We start from the raw sequence: 21,417 nt of genomic DNA, 5'->3' as shown, positions 1-21,417 counted from the left end.
AAAAGAGTTTGTGTAACTCTTTATTTTATTGTTTTTTTATTCCTTCTATATTTATTATAAAATATAGTGTGAATAAGTGTATATGAAAGAATGAATAAAAAAATAAGTCATTTTATATCACTAATAATCTTATTAGATTAATTAAGTACGTAGTTTCTAAAAATATAGTGTGTTTTTTGTTTTGTATTTCGCCATTAGGATTAGGTGCAAATTCATGTGCGACGACTTCACGTGAAGTTGATAGTTAAGAGCGGTTAGATGATTTGATTAATTTGACTAAATTTTCATCTAACGGCTCATAACTATTAACTTCACGTGAAGTCGACTACAATTGAGTTTTCACCTTAGGATTAATCTCCAACAGACCCTCTTCACTCTTGTCCACAACACTCTACTACCTTCTTTTTCTCCAAATTAAATTTACGGATAAACTCAGGCGTATATTTGGTTTATTCCAATGTGTGATGAAAATAAAAGCCTAATATATTATTGTATTCGGTAAGTTTCTCAAAATAAAAATATACATGATTAAGATTTATGTCGGAGATAATAGTGTCTCTTCGTCTCTATCAAATAATATTATATTGGTAAAATTAATTTATATATTTTTTTAAATTTAGCAACGTATTTTACCGACACCTGAGGCGTCGCTAATATTAATTTAGTTTATCAACGGTTTTGAGCCATCGGTAAAATTTATACCAATGATCACACTTTTTTATTAATAGTTTAACTGTCGTTGGTAAATTTATTGATAATAGTCAATTTTTGTTATAGTGGAAGGTTTGTAATAAGAATAAGTACAGGGGTGAACCCATTTTTAATTAGCCATTAATATTAGTCAATTTTTTATTGTAAAACTATTTTTTTTTTACTCTCACTTTTTGAAAAGTTTAAGATTAGAATTCAAAATATAGAATAAAAATATTATGAATTATGCTACGTGTACACTAAAATCATTCACTAAAGTTAGTCATTAGTATAAAATACATACTGGAATTTAAATACACATTAAAAATAAATTAAATCATACATGTATTTTTACATAAATACATCATTAGTGACTGATTTTTGTAACTAATTTTAGTGTATAAATAACATTATTAAAATATAATTAAGAAAAGGGCTGGTATTGGCTAAAAAATAATCGATCGTCTTGTTGTACTCTTAAAATAATTGGGTCAAATACATAAATTTGTTTGTTATCTTTGTTAATTGTTTTTAGAATTCAACCCTAATCAGTCCTTACAAATTTGTTTTTTAATCGAGAGTTCAAAAATTATTACAGTGCTTTTGTCAAAGGTTGCAAAAGCTTGGAATTTGGATATGGGTCAGATACATAAATCTGTTTGTTGTTATTTTTCTTGATTGTTTTGAAAATTCAACCCTAATCACTAATCAGTCCTTACAACTTTGTTTTTTAATCTAAGAGTTCAAAAATTATTACAATGCTTTTTTCAAAGCTTGCAAAGTTTGGAATTTGGATAAGTACAACAACCCTAAAAGCTAAAAAGGTTATGCAAGTTTTGTACAAGGTACATAAAAACTAATTTAAATTTTGTTAAAAATTTCTGGCCTTTTTCGTATACGACGGTGTTACCTTGTATTATATGCTGCAAAGATACAAAAGTTATTGAGTATCTATGATTCCGAGGCATTTTATGTGTCTCATGCAAAAAAAGAAAAATAAAATGTCTAGCAAATTAAATCCCTTAGAATAGTGTGAAGCTAAATTACAACTTAATTTGCTCAAGACTCCTTTGGTTTCTTTATGTTTATAGTAACACATCTTAGTATATTCTTAAACCAATGTATGATAATAACAAGTAAAAGAAAATATATAGTGTACTAGAAATAATGTTATGCCAGGCTCAATGGTGACAACCACGTACAGAAAATGATAATGGATGGAAGAAAGCATATTTTGACGCATTACGAGGTGGAAATTGTTTGGCTTAATTACATTCTTGATTAGTATTAGGAATTTTATTAAGAGTAAAACACAAAAGGTGCTTTCAAATTATTTAAATACATATATACCTTTTATTTGTGATTATTAGAGTATAATTAAGATTAATTAGATCAATTAGTATTATTTAGTATATTTAAATATTTATTATAAGATATTACATCTTTATTATTTCAATTTTTTTAACACTTATAAATATCCTTTTATATTGTATCTTTCGATATAACTTAAATAGATACAAGTCATTTTTCTACTGTTCTCTTTTTTTTTTAACAATGATAATAAAAAAAATAGTGAAAAAAAAACATCAAAAGCTAAGACGGAAAACGATAATATTTATATAGTCGTCTCCCATCTCAGAATTTTTAAATAGTGAAATTTATATTGGATTATTTTAATATGTATATATTATGGTGGTTACAGTAGTTATGATATTTTAAAAAATATTATTAAAATTAAAATAATACTTTTTTATTATTTAATAATATTATTAAAAAAATATAATTTTAATTTTAACTATACTTATATAATGATCATAATTACCATAAATATAAGCATACTAAAAATTATTGTTTATGTTTATTTTATCAACATAAATAATCTTTTTTCACGTTCGAGCACTTTTAATACTTTTAAAATATTTTAAAAGTATTTTTATCGTTTTTATAAATTAGCGATATTTTTGCCTATGAATAAATAATTTGGAGACATTTTTTATAGCATACTATTTAATTAATTATGTGAAATTATCTGTGTGCATAAGATCACTAGTGGTGTTAAAAGGTGATTTTTACTTCTTTATAAGTAAACCAATTTAAACTCGAGTCAGATTATTAGTTAAAATCAAGTTATCTATTTGTCTAGCTAGCTGTAACCACACTTTAAACAACAATTGAGTATCATAAGAGATAATGACCATCATTATTGTACATAAGAAAGTTAATAGAGAAAGGAGAGGCTCTAGCTTTAATCAAATTTCAAATCCTATGAAGGAAAATATGTATGTTGTGCCAAACTACAAATTAAAATGTACATCTTTTTTCCATTATTAGGTATAGAATACAACAAGCATAGAATAGGCTTTGAATAGAAGTCTGTCTCAATGTAGCACTATATAGTATACCGGTAATATTAGGGAACAAAAAAAAAATCAGAATTTATTTTATTTAATATTTATTTATTATTATAATAATTAATAAATATTAAATAAAATAATTTTTTATTATTTTTAGTTTATTGTTTTAGTTACTAAATATTTCAAATAATATATAATAAAAGAGCCATTCAAATAAAAATATGTAAAACATTTTTTTAAATATTTTTTATTAATTAAAAATTTAATACATATAATCAATTAAACTTTGTTATTTTTGTCAAAATTACATTAGACAAATTGATTTAACAAAAAACCTGATAAATCAAACCTTGAACCAATTTAAATTAATATTTTTTATACAAAATAATTATAATAATTTTATTATAAAAAATAGCTAAAATATTTTTATTATATATATATATATATATTAATTTTAAAAATTCTAAATTCTAATCTTATAATAACACAAAAAAAAAGTTTACAGTTCTCAATATATATATAAAATAAAAATATTTTAATCATTTTTTATATAAAAATATTATAGTAATTTTTTATAAAAAAATATTAATTTAAATCAATTCAAAATATAATTTATTAATTTATTGGCTAAATCAATTTATATAATTTAATTTTAATAAAAATAACATAATTTAATTTATTATATATATATTTATATATTAAATTTTAATTATTTAAAAATATCTTTAATTAAAAAATATTTTAAATATCTTTATTTGATAAGTTTCTTTTTTTTTTTTGGTTTCCCACGGTATCCCCCAACCCGGCAGGTTAAGGACTAATCCGTCGCGATACTGAACTCCATTTAAAGGTTTGTCGCTGGCCAATGGATTGCTGCATGCACAAGGCGGGATAATAATTGTGAGGCACATATGAGGTTTTAGGATTTGTTGACAGAATTTTTTAGTATTTTTAAATATTTATTTTAGTATTTTAATATTTTTAAATATTTATTTTAATTTATATATATAATATTTTATTTAAAATCAATGGCTAGAATTACTAAAATATCGATACTTAAAATTTTTTTCATATTATTATTAAAAATAAAATATATTTTTTATTCTTAAATTTTGACAAAAATTTTAGAAATATTCCTAAATTTTATTTTATTTTAATTTTGTCTCAAAAATTTTTTATTTGTATCAAATATATTCCTAACGGCTAAATTTTTAAAAAATTTAAGATCAATTCAACAATAATTTCATAAGAACAACCCTCAATACAAACAAATCAAACATAATTTTCATGTATTATTGTTAGATTAGTCTTAAATTTTTTGAAAATTTAATCATTGAGAATATATTTGATGCAAATCAAAAACTTCTAGAATAAAATTGAAACAAAATAAAACTTAAAAATATTTTTAAAATTTTTGTCAAATTTTAAAAACAAAAAATATATTTTACCATTTATCAATAATTCATTTGATATTCATGAATTTAAATGTGGTGCATCGATTGTATCAATGGGATAAGGGACAAGTCAGTTCCTCATTGGTTAAGGGGTCCAGCTGGTACCACCAATTGGGAAGGTCATATATATCCATATATGGATTTCTAAAATTGGATATAAACAATAATTCAATTTCATATTTTTCCAATCTCAATAATATCTTATCTTTGATGTACAGTAGCACTGCCATTTGGCTGTGCTTTTGAGATATATCATTACTGCACATCATATCTCCAACATTATAAATATAGAATAAAATAACTACTTTGAAATCTTAAATATCTTCAATGTAAATACAAAGATTTTTTTCAGTTTTTTCGGCTATAGAAATTTGCATGCAATACACAAGGAGGTGTTTGGTATATATTGTTGTTATTTTTTAAATTATTTTTTATTTTTAAAAAATATCATAAATTATAACAGTTATTATATTTAGGGAAACAAAATAAAAATTATTTTTAGTGAGCAGAAACTATAACAATAATATTTACTAAAATTGTTTTTAAAATTCAAAATAAATATAATAAATTAGTAATTTTAATTTTTTTCTGTTCATCAACTCATAAAAATATAAATAACACATTTTTTTAATTAACATATGACTAACACACTTATCAAGAAAATATAAGAATAATTAAGGTGTAAAAGTAAATATGCACACTTCACTTTTTGTTTAATTATCCTCAAACAAAATAGGAGATAAAATAATTTTCCTCCCAACTACTAATGATCAACCTGACCTTATATATTGAATGTAGTTCACTCAAAGTGATCTTACAGCGGTGAAAAAAGCAAGTAGCCAGCCTTGTAATTATTCGATAAATATGAAAAAATAATAAAAATTAGTCAATATAATTTTTCAACTATGATAAGAGTATATTAAAATTAGTTATCAACATAAAATATATATTAAACTCTATATATATATATATATATATATATATAATTAATTTGGTGACTAATTTTTAATATACACTTAATTTTTTAATCAATTTTTTTAGATGTGTAGTTTAGATTTTAGATACGAGAGTTTTCAGTTTTAAATAAACAATCATGTTAGGTATACGTTAAAATTAATTATCAGTATAGAATATATATTAAAATATAATATATATTAAAAATAAATTAAACTACACAATACTAAAATACATAATAACTAATTTTGATAATTGATTTTAATGTGAAAATAATATTTTTATTAAATAAATATAAAATCTTTATGGTCATGCTAACAAATATAAAAAAGATATAGTCAATACGATGTTTTTTTTATCTTTTCAACACACGATTAAGATGTTAAGAAAGTATAATTTTTAATATATTTTATTAAGATGTTATAAATTGAATAAATTATTATTATTTTTAATTTGAATCAAATAAAAATAAAATCAGATATTTTATTATATTTAAATTTTAAAATTTTATAAGAATTATATCAAAATATAAATAATAATTTAAGAATTTTAGACTCTAATATATCAAAGTCCTTTGGCCATCTTTTTCTATCAAAGAAGTTGTTATTGAGTTTTATCATTGATACAAAATATTTTGATTGAGAGAGATTAAAAAGCCACAATTAATCAAAATCAGGTAAACAAATTAATACCGGAATCATCAATCTTTTGATTGTGTTTATAAATTTAGGCATGCTTCCTCAATAAAATTTATTGATAGTCTAATGCAAAAGTTAATAGCTGATTATATGAATTAATTCTATAACCTTAAGATCACAGGGATAAAATCAACTTAGCCGTAACTTTAGAACTCCCCTCAATAATTAAGGTTTTTATATGATTAGTTGCTTTCTATTGAATTAGTTGTTCTTGTAGACAATATGATTTTTTTTTAACCTATTAAAACTACTTTTAAAGGTGTATATGGTGCAGGTGCCCACAGAAAAAAAGAACTTTTCGATTCTTGACTCTACATATACAAGATTCGTTGTTCACGGGAGAATTATACCAATATCCATTTCACAAAATACCATTTCTTATATGTAAAATGCTTGATCGGTTCAAGAAAGGAATCAACTTTTCTTTTTCTAACTAGTAATCCACAAAAAAAATATTTCTAACCGACAAAAGAAAGAGAAGAAAAAAAAAGAGGAAAGGAGAAAATAACAAACCGGTTCTATTAGAGAATTAACTAGGAGGTAATTAATTAGAACCAACTAGTTGAAAAACATGAGGTCTGTTATTTAAAAAAAAAACAACTTTTTATTATTTTAATTTTTTGAATTTTAAAATTAAAAGTACAAAAAATTAGTTTGAATTGATTTATATTGTATTTGACTCCTTAGACTTTTTCATAGTTAAATTGGGTAAATCTTAGGTAAAATAATGGCTCTAAATATTTTTTAAAAAAAAATTAAACGACCTAGCATTAAAAAAATTATTTTCCTAACGACTTTACCGAATTTGGGCGAAATTATAGATTCATGAGTTTTGAATATTTGAAAAGATATTAAAAGGGGGAAAAAGCATACTACTGCTAAATAATCATTTAATACCTTACTTTGATTGACTATGACCAGATCTTTAAGTTTCCACACTGCTTTTCTTTATTGTTGAAGTAAATTAATTTGAGCACAGATTCTAATGCTACCAAGGTTTGGCATATAGTATATATATAGTAAAGATTGTATTGTATATGTTTCCACTTTTGTTTATCTTTTTTTTATTATTCTTCTTATATAAAAAAATATGTTTATAGATTAGATCTGATCTCAGCAATATTTTATTTGAATTTGATCTAAAAATTATGAATATTGAACCAATTTATAAGATTATTGGATCGAATATCCAATTCACACACTATTAAAACTAGATTGCATATTTTAAGTAGATATCCGCATATTCACGGATCTACAAAAAAATAAGTAAATAAATAAATATTTTATTTATATCTTATTTCAATTAATAATTATCATATATATTGTATTATTTTATTTTTATTATTTAAAAAAAATATGTTTAATAATATTTTAGGAATAAGCATGTTTAAAAAGATAAAAAAAGAAATCTTATATATTGATATTTTTTCAATCAAAATACATTTTTTAAAGATATTTTTTATGTTTTATGAATATATATGATATTTGATCCAATCCAAATTTAAAAAAATATAAATATTGGCCAGTCTGATAATTTTAGTACGAATTAGATCGAGATTTTGGCCATATATATCCAATCAAATTTGATTCCCATTCACCTTTGGCTACATGCTTTCGGTGTACTCTTTTATTGAAAATTAAGTTGGAAAATTCCATAATTAATGAGAAAATTAGGTATAATTGGGATTGGTTTTAAAGTTTGAAGAGCACTATACAAAATCATGACCCAAAAGAAAAGAAAAAGGAAACATAACTAAGTTGTTAAGTGTTGACGAGAAAGATACACACGAGTGGAACTTAGCTAGGTAGATAGATGGGGACATAATATATAATTGTGTGCGTGTATATATATATTATAAAATTAAGAAAACGTGATCGAGTGAAGAAATTAAAGAAGCACAACATACATAAGTTAATACATACAAATAAAGAAACAAAAAAAGAGAGGTAGATTTCTCTTTAAATAAAAAAGAAAAAAAAGAGAGAGAGAGATAGAAAAGCATGTTGAATGCCATAACTAATTCGTAAAAGACAAATTTGTGTTGTTAGTTTGAATTGAAAAGAGAGACAGAAAATATCAAAATAATGTTTGATGCATGCATGCAATATATATAAAGCATGGATCATGAGTCATGCATACCTGCGCGCTTAGGTAAGAACCATTCCGCTTTCATATCTTTCTTTCTTTTTTATTTATTTTTTCTTTCTAAATTTTTATAAGGGTTAGGTCATGCATGCATTGTTTTTCATGTAACAAAATTAGGGGAGTTCATAGCGCAGCAGCACTAATCAACTTACTAAGATCAATGAATAGTTATATACTTTTAAGTTAGGTTTTAAAATGGTCTACCAAATTAATTGTGTGTTTTAAAATAATTGTCAAGATTTTAATTTATTAGACATATAATTATTTATATATATTTTTATATCAGCTTAAATATTTTTAAAAAAATAATTTTATGACATGAATACAAAATTAAAAGATTAATATAATTATATAATACACTTTTGTTCGTAATTAATGCAATTGAAATATTGGTAGTTATTTTAGTATACTCGACCAATTTGAAAAACTACTTTGACCTTAATTAACTCTGTATACTTCTCGGTTCAACGAAGTTTTATAAAAGTGTTTATAAATCATCTATATAAAAAAAAATTCTAAACTCATATGTATTATTATTATTCTCAAACTACAATGAAACTAATAAGAAGCTGCATTTGATTTTACTTCCGGTGTTAAACTACTAAACTTTTCGGCTTGGTAGGATTTAATTAGGGATGTAAATGCTGAATTGAGACCGCCGGTAGATATAGAATCGTCAAATTCAAATTTGTATCACCAGTATTCTTCACCAGTCATATGTCTACAAAACTAATAAGAAAAAATCGAATCGATAACAATTCAAAATATAACTGAGTCAGAGTATAAAAGTGTTTATAAATATAATTACGCATATGTTAAAATAAATTACTTTGACGGATAAAGAATATATGACATTTTTTTTCTATAATATCCACCAATTTTATCTATCAAGGACAAATTCATTATCGATTTGAGTTCTATTTAAGAATTTTTGTTGTTAGTCAATAGATTATTATATGCATAAGGTAGGATTTAAATTTTCAACACTTACTTAAGCAGATGAGTGAATTGACCACTCAACTAATCTAAGTTGGATATATATGACATATTTAATTATGACGAAGGATATACCCTAATTATATACTGACCCCGCTACATATTCAAATATTTTTGTCAGCTAACCAAGTCTAACCAGATTAGTCCAAACTCACAAAAATTACATACTCACAGAAAATGCACGTGAATTATATATTTCTTTTTCGTTCACTACAAAAAAAATGCTGAGTACCGCCGGATTTATAGATGGATTTATCTTTTGAATCTGACGATAATTCGTTTACCGTCGAAATGCATTTGATAGTATAAACGAAGCCAGAAAATATTTACCGGCGGATTATTTCATCCGACGCTAATTACCGACAGATTTTGCGTCAAATTTTGTAATTAATACAACGAAAATAAGCAGTTGGTTACCGTCAAATTTTTTCAACGATAATTTTGGTGCCATATTATGTTTTGTGGCATCCATTTACCGTCGGATTTTTCTCCTAGTAAATCCGACAAAATGCAATTTTTTTTACACAATTAGTAGTCAAATTAATTTTTATTTTACAAAATTAGTGCACAAAATCTAATCTAAATACTAGAAATCAACTAATGATTTTATTAAATCTCAAGGATCTGAATATCACAAAAAGTCAAAGAAGTAAAATACAATGAAATATACATCAAATAAATTAAATCCCTAAACCCTACAGATCCTGGTAATTATCGTCGTCGTCATCTTTTCCCTACTGAGGCAACATATTAAGTGTTAATATCGGTGCCCCATCAGTAGTTCTATCACTGGTACCAGCAGTGTCGCTGCCTCCAGCGTGCATTTGATCATTGTACACTGCCATTTGGTCTCGCAAACGCTCTAGCAGCTCTAGCTTCTCCGTCAGCTCTGCCCTAATAGCAACAGTGTCTTCCATGCATGCAAGAAGCTCGTTGTACCTCTTCTCAGATTACTAAACTTGTTGGTGAAGCTCCTGTGTGAAGTTCTACACCTTCTGTCTTTCTCCTTCAAATCGACAACTTCCTCGGAATCGGTAAGGCTAGTAGCAGAGGCAGAGGCAGATGAAGTTGTCTGTGTGGAGGTGCGGAAGCCGCTGGTGAAGAACGATCCCAACCCATAGACGTGATTCTTGTAGGGCTCAGAGGCAATCTCACGCCAAACCCTATCAGGATCTACGACTGAGGCATCAGAGCCAGGGTCGTCCCCACTAGGCTGAGATTGCTGGGTCGCGACTTCCAATCTCTGCAGGTAGTCCTCCTGTGTATCATACACGTTGGTATTAGAATGACAGTCAATTGACTTTAAACCGAATACATTTTTAAACTTAGAATTAATTAAAACTCACATAATGAGTCCCAAACTATTTATCATCAAATCTCTCCATGTTGGTCTTCAACATATGGGTATACTTGAAGGTCTTCGCCAATATCCCTTCACTCTGGCTTCCAACGACTTAGACTACACGTATTGAAACCAACTAATAAAATAAATTAAGTAACAATTAATTCAAGTTATAATTAACAAAAATTAGCAAGCTACATACTGTCCTGCTCTTCGTCTTCATGAAAGTCACCGACCCACCGGTATACTTTGACAACTTCAGTGATATCTTGTTAGTTCTGTTCGTCAGACGGCAACGCTAAAACCCCTCATTAGTACTAAAATGGACGTCCAGTTTCTTCTTAATATTTGGACAAAGCCATGTCGTGAGATGGTCGTGTCCTTCATGAACGTCCTATAATATCTCCTAAAGTCACCTAGCTATCCGGTGGTCATAAATCTTCCTAATCAAGAGATCATATTTTCTATCCCATATAAAGTTTTTTCGGACAAAGTAATTCAACATTAGTTAGTAAAAAAACAATATAGTTAAAATACATTTAATTCAACAATATTGGGTTCTTACCGTCTACGTCTAAAATCATCACTCTCTAGTCTCTTAGAATGATGAGATGAGACAATATGGAGGAGATGAAGAAGAAAAAGAATAAGAAGATGACGACAAAGAAGAAGAGGAGGAAGGATGGAAAATTTTAAATTGTGCAAAATTTATCATAAAATAGTGTCAAAAATTTTTAACCGCGACACATAAAATTTCTTAGGTTAATTTTGACACAGAAATTTCTTAACCGTGACAAAAAAATTTAACCAATTAAAAATTATCAGAAACAAAAATAGCACCAAAATTTTTTAATTGTAACATAAAAAAATTTTTAACCAATTAGAATTTATCATAAAATTTCTTAGCTTGTGATTCTTTTTAAGACTTTTTGAGTCGTTTACCAAAATTTTATGTGTCATTTTTAATAAAATAATATATTTTTTTATTATTAAAGTGATTGATTGAAATTGAATTCATATATAAGATGTCTAGTCATATTCATGTATCATTTGTAATAAATTGATATATTTTTTAATTTCAAAAACATTTAACTGTATTTTATACGACGAATGAGTTAAGATTTTAGACTTATAACTTTTAAAAATTTGTTTTGCTATTTATAATTGATATATTTTTTAATTTCAAAAACATTTAACTGTATTTTATACGACGAATGAGTTAAGATTTTAGACTTATAACTTTTAAAAATTTGTTTTGCTATTTATAAAAAATTTATGTATTATTTTTAATTAAATGATGTGTTTTTATTAACATTGAGTCTATTGTGTTATATTAGACTAATATATAAGAGATGTAATATTTTGTGTCATTTGTAAGAATTTGATATATCTTTTGAATTTAAAACATATTTAAATATATCTGTTAATTGAGTGAGTCGAAGATTTAGATTTGTCAAAGATCTGGACTTATAATATTTTAAAATTTAAAAAAAAATGATGATAATTAATGATAATAAAAAAGAAAAAAAAGAAAAAAAATAACGAAAAAAAATAAAAAAGAGCAATAAGACGAAAAAAAATGAATGAAAAATAAAAAAGAAAAAAAATATTAAAAAAATACACGCATATAAATTTGACTAAGTTAGATTTAATTAAAAAAAGGTTTAATTTTCTAGTATTTTTTATTATATATTTATAATTACTAGCATTTAAAGTGGTGCATGAGTTGAGATTGTAGTTAACCACTCTCTAATTAATAAATATACACTCAATTCATCAGAAAGAATAATATTGCCTCTCCTAAAGAAGCATGAACATGAATTAGCTGCACACACAGAATCAACCAATGATGCATCGACAACAATATAATAAAATAGAAAATGAAATCATGAGTGACGAACGAGAGACCACGTGAATGTAGGTCCATAATTTAGATTATTCTGTGTCAATTATTCTTGATGGAAAAACTAGCTGAGAATTATATACAATTATACATATATAGCTATCAAGTTATATACTCTTTCTGTTTCCTGTGATACTATTATTTAGTTTGTTTTATTGACAATAATTATTGTAAAATACAATTATTTATATGTCTTTATTTATTAATTTGAATTTTCAAAATATATAGATATAGTATGAAAACTTTTGAGATAAAATATCTAGAATTTAATTTTTATTGATCTCAAAAAAATAATTTTATCAGAGCACAATAAATATTCATTCATGTTAAAAATAAGTTTCGTATATTTTAGATATGTTTAATTTTATCAGAGCACAAAGGAATTTTTTCTATTAACTCTTTTATGCAGGTCGTACAATCGGAGATTTTGGCGAACGAGATCACGAGTTATAATTTTACAAGCTCTATTTGGAGAGGAGTAGTACCACCGAGAGTTGAGCTTTTTGGATAGTTTGTGCTGATTGGTAGAGTAAATATTAAAAAAAGATTGAGTCGGTTAGGCGTAATCATTCAGACTGATAATATGTGTGTCCTATGTAACAAAGAGGTAGAGTCTATTCAGCACTTATTTCTTCGTTGTGAGTTAACTTGACAAATCTGGTGCACTCGGTTAAAGTCGTTTGGTAGGGCTTGGGCCATCCCTGCTGGAACCATGAAAGAAATGTTTGAGACATGGACTGGCTACCACTATAACAAACAAGAGAAAAAGAAGTGGTTGATTAGATTCTTTGCAGTAATTTGGAACATCTGGTTGAAACGTAATAACATAATTTTTAATCATAAAAAATTAGGTGTGAAGATCATACAACATAGGACGTACGTATTGGAGCTACAACGAATGGACTAGCAGTAATTCTTTGAGTTGTTGATGGCACTGTAGGATATGACAGCGGTTTAAAATTTATTATGTTATTTATCTCTATATCTAATTGTTCTTGCTCCACTTCACTTCAATGTGTTGAGTTTTCTTTATTTAAAAAAAAAAAACATAAACTTAAATTATATCTAAACACATTAATTAAAAAAGAAACTACCTGGCCTGTACAAATGTTTCCATTCGTAATAATAATCATGCATTTGAAAGACTTTAGGATAAATTATTAATGATTATTATATGCATGCACGGTAGAAATTACGAAACATGATGACAATACTCACCATTAATGAGATCTGCGCTGGTATAATAAAACAAGATAATGAAGGAGGAAATTTGTACTAAAAGCTTAGTAATAGTTTTCCAACAAGTAAATATATATAACCCACGTAATTCGTCGTATCTTGTTTTGTTTGGTACTATTAATTATCTCCAGAAAAAATATTTTCATCATTGTTATCACTCGTGCAAATAGAGAAATGACAAAAGTGTAAGCAGGGACGGACCGAGGTTTAGAGGAGCTTTTGAAAAAATATATATATTGAGAGAAGGGAATTTGAATCCTCGATAGTTTGTGTTGTGAACGATATCAGTTTTTAAGATCGAGACTATTAAGTATTAATCATTATTTAGCTATTTCTCTAACTAAAAAGTTTACTTTTATTTTATTTTTGTTTTACTGAACAGAACATATAGTTTTGAATTAATATAGTTAGTATATATATGAGGTTGAGATATCAACAATAAAAATTTATCTAAGTTACTTTTTTTTCTGTCCAAGTTAATTACTTTTTTTGTCTATTTTTTTTTTGGTCTAACTCATTTTCTTTTTTCTTTGTGAGTTTTTTGGAGTATTTTCATTCATAAATCCAAGATCCATATTTATAAATTGAAAGGCAGGTCTGAATGATCTACTCTATAATTCTATATAATATGTAAAAATATTTATTTTGTTAAATTTAATATCAAATAAATAAATAAATAAATTCAATAAAAGATTAATGAATAATAATAATATATTTATTGAAATTAATTAACTAATTTTTTTTATCAAATTAAATTTATCTCAGTTTTTAATCATGAGAAAATTATTAATATTTTTTTATCTTCAAAATTAGTTGAGATTAAGAAGAATAATATTTTTTTATTAATTCGTATTTTTTATTTTAAAATTATATAATATTTTTTAATTTTAACTCTTAAAGAATCTTACTTATAACAATTTTTTAGTTGATCTCAATTATTAGATTCCGAATCCGGATGATCAGAGAGGTCATTGAGCATGCAAATTAAAGACCGGTTGAATGTGATTGATTTATTGACTATATACATGATGTCCTAATAAGTGATGAGTACTGCTAACATTTCTACTTGGATCATTAGTTAGTGAATAATTAAGATCAAGTACAATCATTTGTGCTTTACATTCCCCTAGCTAGGCCCTAGGTACCAACTATCTATAGTATAGGGCATTTGAATTTAATCATTAATCAATCAATTATATTATATATATACAGAGTAATACTAGATGATCAATAAATATTATTATTTTTTATTAATAATAATTTATATTTATAAATATTTTATATACAATAAATATATATAATTTATATTTATATTTATTATAATTTTATACATATAAATCAATATAATTTATATCTAAATTTTTTAAAATTTATACATATAAATTAATAAAATTTATTTCTTAAAAATAATTTAATATTTATATTAATTAAATAATGACAAAAATATTAAAAATTGCTGATCTAAAATTTTTTTCATATATATATATATATATATATATAAAAATTATATATATATATATATATATATAAAATCAACTATTAATGAATCGTATAAAAATACATATTTGATATTAAAAAAATATTATTTTTTATAAAAGTTTTGATCAATTTATTATAATAAATTTTATTAATTTAATAGTTGACCATTTAACTAAAAAATATATAATTATTAATTTAATGACTAATTTTAAATAAATAAATATTATTTTTGTTCATCGAGGGTGATTTGCAGAGTAGTGGTTTGATTTTCGTCCTAAAATTAAATTGCTTTCATTGCAAGCATCTTGATGAGGATGTGCTATCTCAAATTCTCAATTTCACACATGTAATAAGTAATTTAGTTTATGATTTGTCCGTTGACTATAAATTGGTTCAGATAAAACTATAAATTAAAATTTAGTTAAAATTAAATACACATTTATTATATCAGGAATATATAAAGAATACGTATTTTATTCTCCTAACGGATTTATACTATAAAATCAATTAATTATGTATTAACTTAGATGGACACATAAATTTTTTTACAAATCTCTCTAAACAAGATCACTAAAACACAGTTACGAAATAATTAGCAAAAATTTCGTATACTTTTCTCGTATAATTAGTGTATGTAAAATTGAATGCCTAAATGCAGTGTATGTGTAATCACTAATCACTTTGTTTTTCTATGACAGTCTCAGTGATAGTAACTTAAAGCATATCACCACCGATTTTCAAATAATGATCATTGTTTGAAAAACCTAATAATGGGATAAGATTTCATTTTGTGTGTTTAAATTATTCAGAAATGCATGGGTAATATCAATTATAGACCAGGTTACAATCATAAGCTCCACCAATGTCTTATGTATCCTAAACGATAGGACAAAACAAAATAAACTAAATTCAAGCCTAGCTTGGACCAAGTTAAAGTAAATTTGGCTTCACATGTATGTTCAAATTTTTCTGCAAATTAAACATTAGGTTATCAATTTTAACATGTTACTCGTAATATAAATAATAGAATAATACTAAAAAATTAAATTTTTTTCAATTTGTATTAAAATTATTTTATTTATCTTAAATTAATTAATATTGATTAACTAAAAATAAGTTTTTTATATTTTTTAAAGAATAAATATAAGGAATTAATTTTAAATTAATTAATATTAATTAATTTTTTATTATTAAATTATATTTTAAAATTTACTTTTTGGAGATTTTAAAATTTAATTTAATATTTAATGTTTAGAATTTAAAATAAAAAATAATTTTAAAATATTAACTAATATTAAATGAAAAAAGTTAACAACCTAATTGAGCTCTTTTCTTATCCATTGTGTTAAACGTTGAGAAGGGGATAAAAATCAAAGATATTCTATGTAGACGATAAGCATAGTGAAATATTTGATCATTATATTACAAATTTATTTTGTTTAATCTAATCTTGCAAAAGGAACGGTCCAAGAGATAGTTAGGTTCTTTTGTGTCACAAATTCATAGGTCGAAAACAAATTAAAGCCAAATTAAAAAGGGATTATATCAAAGATTTAACTTCTTAAAGTTTCAGTCTTTTTGAATTGTCATCGTTTACATCATAATTTGGGGGGGGGGGGTTAGTTTTAACTTTTATCGTTTAGCTTTTTAATTAACTTCATAATCATACTAATTAAGAACCTTCAAGAAGATCGATGTTAGTCTGAACAACTTTGTTGACTTTGTCTTCTTCATTAAAGCCATTTTTCGTGCCACTTTGCTGTCTTTTGTCTTGAGAGAAAAATGGCATTCCCATTTGGTTGTTACTGCCGCAAAAGATACACGATAGCTTAGATTCAAATATATATTATTCCAAATCCAAATTGGTTTATTCGCTAAAATTTATTTCATATTAGTGATCTCTTGTCTTATACGTACTATATACTAGGAAGTACCCCTTTTTAAATTAAAAATATCTAAGAATATATAGTTAATTTTAAGGTTTGATTTATACAGATAAAATACTGAAGTAGAGACATAGAAACACAAAATTTTATTTGATAGATAAGATATGAATAGAGATATTATGTCCACCAAAGATACTGAATTAGTATATTTTATGTTCATCTTGACAAAAAGAATATAGATATACTAACAAGAGACAATTTATTTTTTTTTTTTCTTTCATTATTCTTGTTAATTTTTTATAATTATATTTTTTTTCTCAAATTTTTTGAATGAAAAAAAAAGATTAAATTTTTATAATTTGTTATAATTTATCACCGAACAGAATATATAAAAATACAAAATTTTGTATATGTGTTCTTTGTGTCTTATCTTATATCTTGTTTTCAGAAACAAACGTAGTCATAATTAGTATAAAAATTAACTATAATTTAGTGAATAAATTATTATTATTACATATGTATTTAGAACGCTGACAAATATTTAATAAAAAATAAATGAAATTAATTTTAGTATGATAGAAATATCTAAAATCTAAATGTTAATTTTTTAATGAATAAATTTGTTAATACTTTAAATTTTTATAGTAAAAATAATAATTTATTCATCTTTGACAAATACAAATTAAAGTTAGTTTTATTTATTATTAGATAATTAATTTATCAATATTTTAATTTTTTATAAATAAAAATAATAATTTACTCTAATTTAACGGTTTAAAATTATTGTGTGTAAAATTTATAACTTGAAAATATTAAATTTTATTTTTTACAATAGTTATTTTGAAATTACTCGCATTCAATTTGATTAAGCTTTCAGGGTAAATGGTAATGATCGAACAAACCTAAACTCAAAAGAGTTCTAAAAGAAGTTTTTTATGTTACACGTTTTTCTTGACCGGAAAATAGTTCTTTGATATCATATATAGATGCTCATTTTTTATGGATTAAGCTTTGGTGAATATGACACACACACATCACTTACTTATCCATATAAAAAACGTTCTCTTACATGAGAATTGTGAACACACTTAGGATTTCTAATGTAGATAATGTAGGTATAAGCCGCGCCATGCATAGTTATTCATTTGAAGTCATATATGTGAATCATTATATGTAGTTTGAATATTTAGAAGGCAACAAAAAACTAACTGTGGAGCCACACATACATACGTAGTATCTATGCTAAATCATATGATCTCTTTGTTTTTCATTTTATATACACTACTTTCTCGCCAAGATATTAGGGAAATTTTGCATTTATGTATCTGTGTGTTTTTTAGCAACATTCATTATATATAATTCCTGTGTTTTAAAATAATTTTGTCTATATATTCACCTTTCAATAAACTCAAAAAGTAAAAACAATAGTTATTTTTCGCGCAGAATGCCTATCAAACTACTGCCTTATAAAATTTCGCGCAAAACATTGTATGGTTTAATAATAAATACTATATTATTTTTTTAAATTATGTGATTTTTACAACTATATAAAATCTATTTTAATTTATAAAATTTTGCGCAAAATATTGTATTTATTTATTAATTTATGAAATCTATGTCACGGACGATCACTGGTATTTAAAGATTGCGTTCCGGCATACAGGTAAGCTGGCCCCTGAATCAGGAAATTTGCTTGCAGAATTGAAATTTTGGTTGCTTCTGTGCTCAAATCGGCTGAACTTGTTTTTGGAAGAGATATCTCTGATGCGGTGTTGTTTGGATGTGGATTTGAAAATCTGGATCTAAAATTGTTGATACCTTCTGCACATTTGTTGTTGAATTGTTTGTTGAATTTGAATTTACATCGAGTTCTTCTTCTTCTGCATCCATGGGTTTTGATGTTTGGCATGAATTTTGTTGTTGTTGCTGAAACTGTGGCACTGCTTCTTCGGCATCAATTACATAATCTGAACGTGTTGATTTGCACACTAATCTTGTGTAATTGAATTTGTGATCTATTGTTGAATTTATTGCTGAATTTCTTGTTGAATCTGCAATTTTTGTTGATTTTGATTGTTATTGCTGTGGTCGAACTCGTAAACTGAAATCTGATTCTTCTGCATCTTCTTCCTCTTCTGTGTGAACTGGAGTCATGTTGAATTCTGGAAAATTAGTTGCTGCATTCTCCAATGCTGCCTTCTCATAATCTGATGTTGAATTCTGAAATTGCAGAGCCGTAAGTGTTGAATTTTTTGCTTCTGAAGCTGTTGAATTATTGTTGAGTGGTTGAAAAGCTGAGGTTGATTTGGATTGAATCTGGCATATTGGAGGCAGTTGGAGTCGTTGATGATTTTGCAAGGTTGCACAAATTTTGGTGCAGGTTGCCTGAATTTCAGCAAGTATCTTGGATCGTTTTTCATATTCTGAATTCAAGCAATCTAAGCTAGTTTGAATCTGATCCTAGATTGCGTTATCATAGGAATTTGGCATGGTGTTTAATGAAAGCACCATTTGATACGAATTTGTATCAAGAACTAGAGAGAATTAGAGATAATCAAAGAGAATAGAAGAGAAATCTCTAAACATAGGGCCAAAGAGAGAAAGTAGAGTTTCCAATTATACCATGCCTCTCTTATATTATTACATCATACTCCTATTATTTATAGTATAATTCTCTAATTGGGCTAGCCTAATACTAATCCTATCATATATTCTCACATAAATTAAATGATCATAATAAATACCTTGGTTATATGTTACTTATTAAGTACATTTAATCTTAACTGATCAAATTAATCTAATGACTAAAAGTTAGGGATGGCAAAAACTTCTCGAGATGCAAAAATTCTCGCAAGAATTTCTAAAAATGAGATCTTACTATGAATTTTTTTTTCAAGAAGATAGGAACAAAGGATGAAATTCTTCCGAGACAGGCGTGGGACCTGCCTCGGGATGCCGTCCCATCCTGCTAATTTTTGAAATTAATAGATTTACTTAATTGTCACATATATTTTTTAGTCATTTCACATGTCACACACACACACATTTTTTCTATTTGCGGCATTATTCTTTCTCCTCGTCGAGGATATGTCCGTTCTCCTCTCCACAACTCTGCTATCGTGTCCATTCTCTTTTTTGCTGCTACGTCCCCCACCTCATCCACTGCTTTAGCCTCTATATTCTACCTCGCCGTCGCATCCTCCACTGCGTCAATTTAAAAAAAAAAAGTCGTTATCTGTTGTTTAGTATTTTTCTATAAAATTTTGCTATTTTTGTATAAGATGAATACTTGCATTTCTACTCTTATAGAAATTTATTATCAATCACAATTATAAGGTAGCGTTTGTTTTGCAGTACTGAGACAGAGACTGAGAGACTGAGACACAGTATCATGTTTGTTGGCTCAAAGACTGGTACTAAAATTTCTGTCTCTGTCCCCAAAATTTCAGTATTTCAGTGCCTCCAAAATGTAGGGACACAAGGGACTGATATTTTTAGAAACAGAGGCTGAAACTTTAATAATATTTTATACCTAAAATACTCTCATTTTAATTAATTAATTCCAATTTTATCATTTGTGCAAATTAAATTAGAGTTTTATTCTTGTTTCAATTTTTTTCTCTCACTTGACACCAAACAGAATACTAAAACTTATTTCAGTCTCTGTCTCTTAGTCTCTGTCTCTCAGTCTCAGTCTTTCAGTATCTGTCTCTCCACCAAACGCTACCTAAGAGACATGGAGAATGGAGTCCAGTAGAAAATGGGGATGGGGCCAATATTATCTACGACGAGGATTGAAAATGGGACATGGAACAAATCTGGAGGTGAAGACGGGAAGTAAAGAGACATTTTTTGTTCCCTTCTTACTTCGTTGTCATCCCTACTAAAATTACATTTTCATATTTTTATATAAAAATTTTATTTTTATAAAATATTATATATATAATTTAAAAAATTAATCACTAAAATTAATTACTATATGTCACCAAAAATGATTATATAATTCTTTTTATATATATATGTAAAATTAATTTTTAATATTTATTTTATATTTTAATATGTTTCATAATATGGTTAATATATATTAGAAAAAAGATAAGTTATTACCAACTCATAGACGACACATTTAATGTGATACAATCTTCTAAAGAAAATGTATACATGATAAAGGTATGACTAAAGCAAAAGCCATTTAAAAAATAAAGGGCCCAATCATGAACAATATATAGCAATTGTTGATTTGCAGTTGTTGCTTTTCTAAAGGACAATTTGGAGC

This window comes from Arachis hypogaea, chromosome 5 (genome assembly GCF_003086295.3).
Source record: "Arachis hypogaea cultivar Tifrunner chromosome 5, arahy.Tifrunner.gnm2.J5K5, whole genome shotgun sequence".
Taxonomy (NCBI): Eukaryota; Viridiplantae; Streptophyta; class Magnoliopsida; order Fabales; family Fabaceae; genus Arachis; species Arachis hypogaea.
This window is presented reverse-complemented; position numbering follows the sequence as displayed.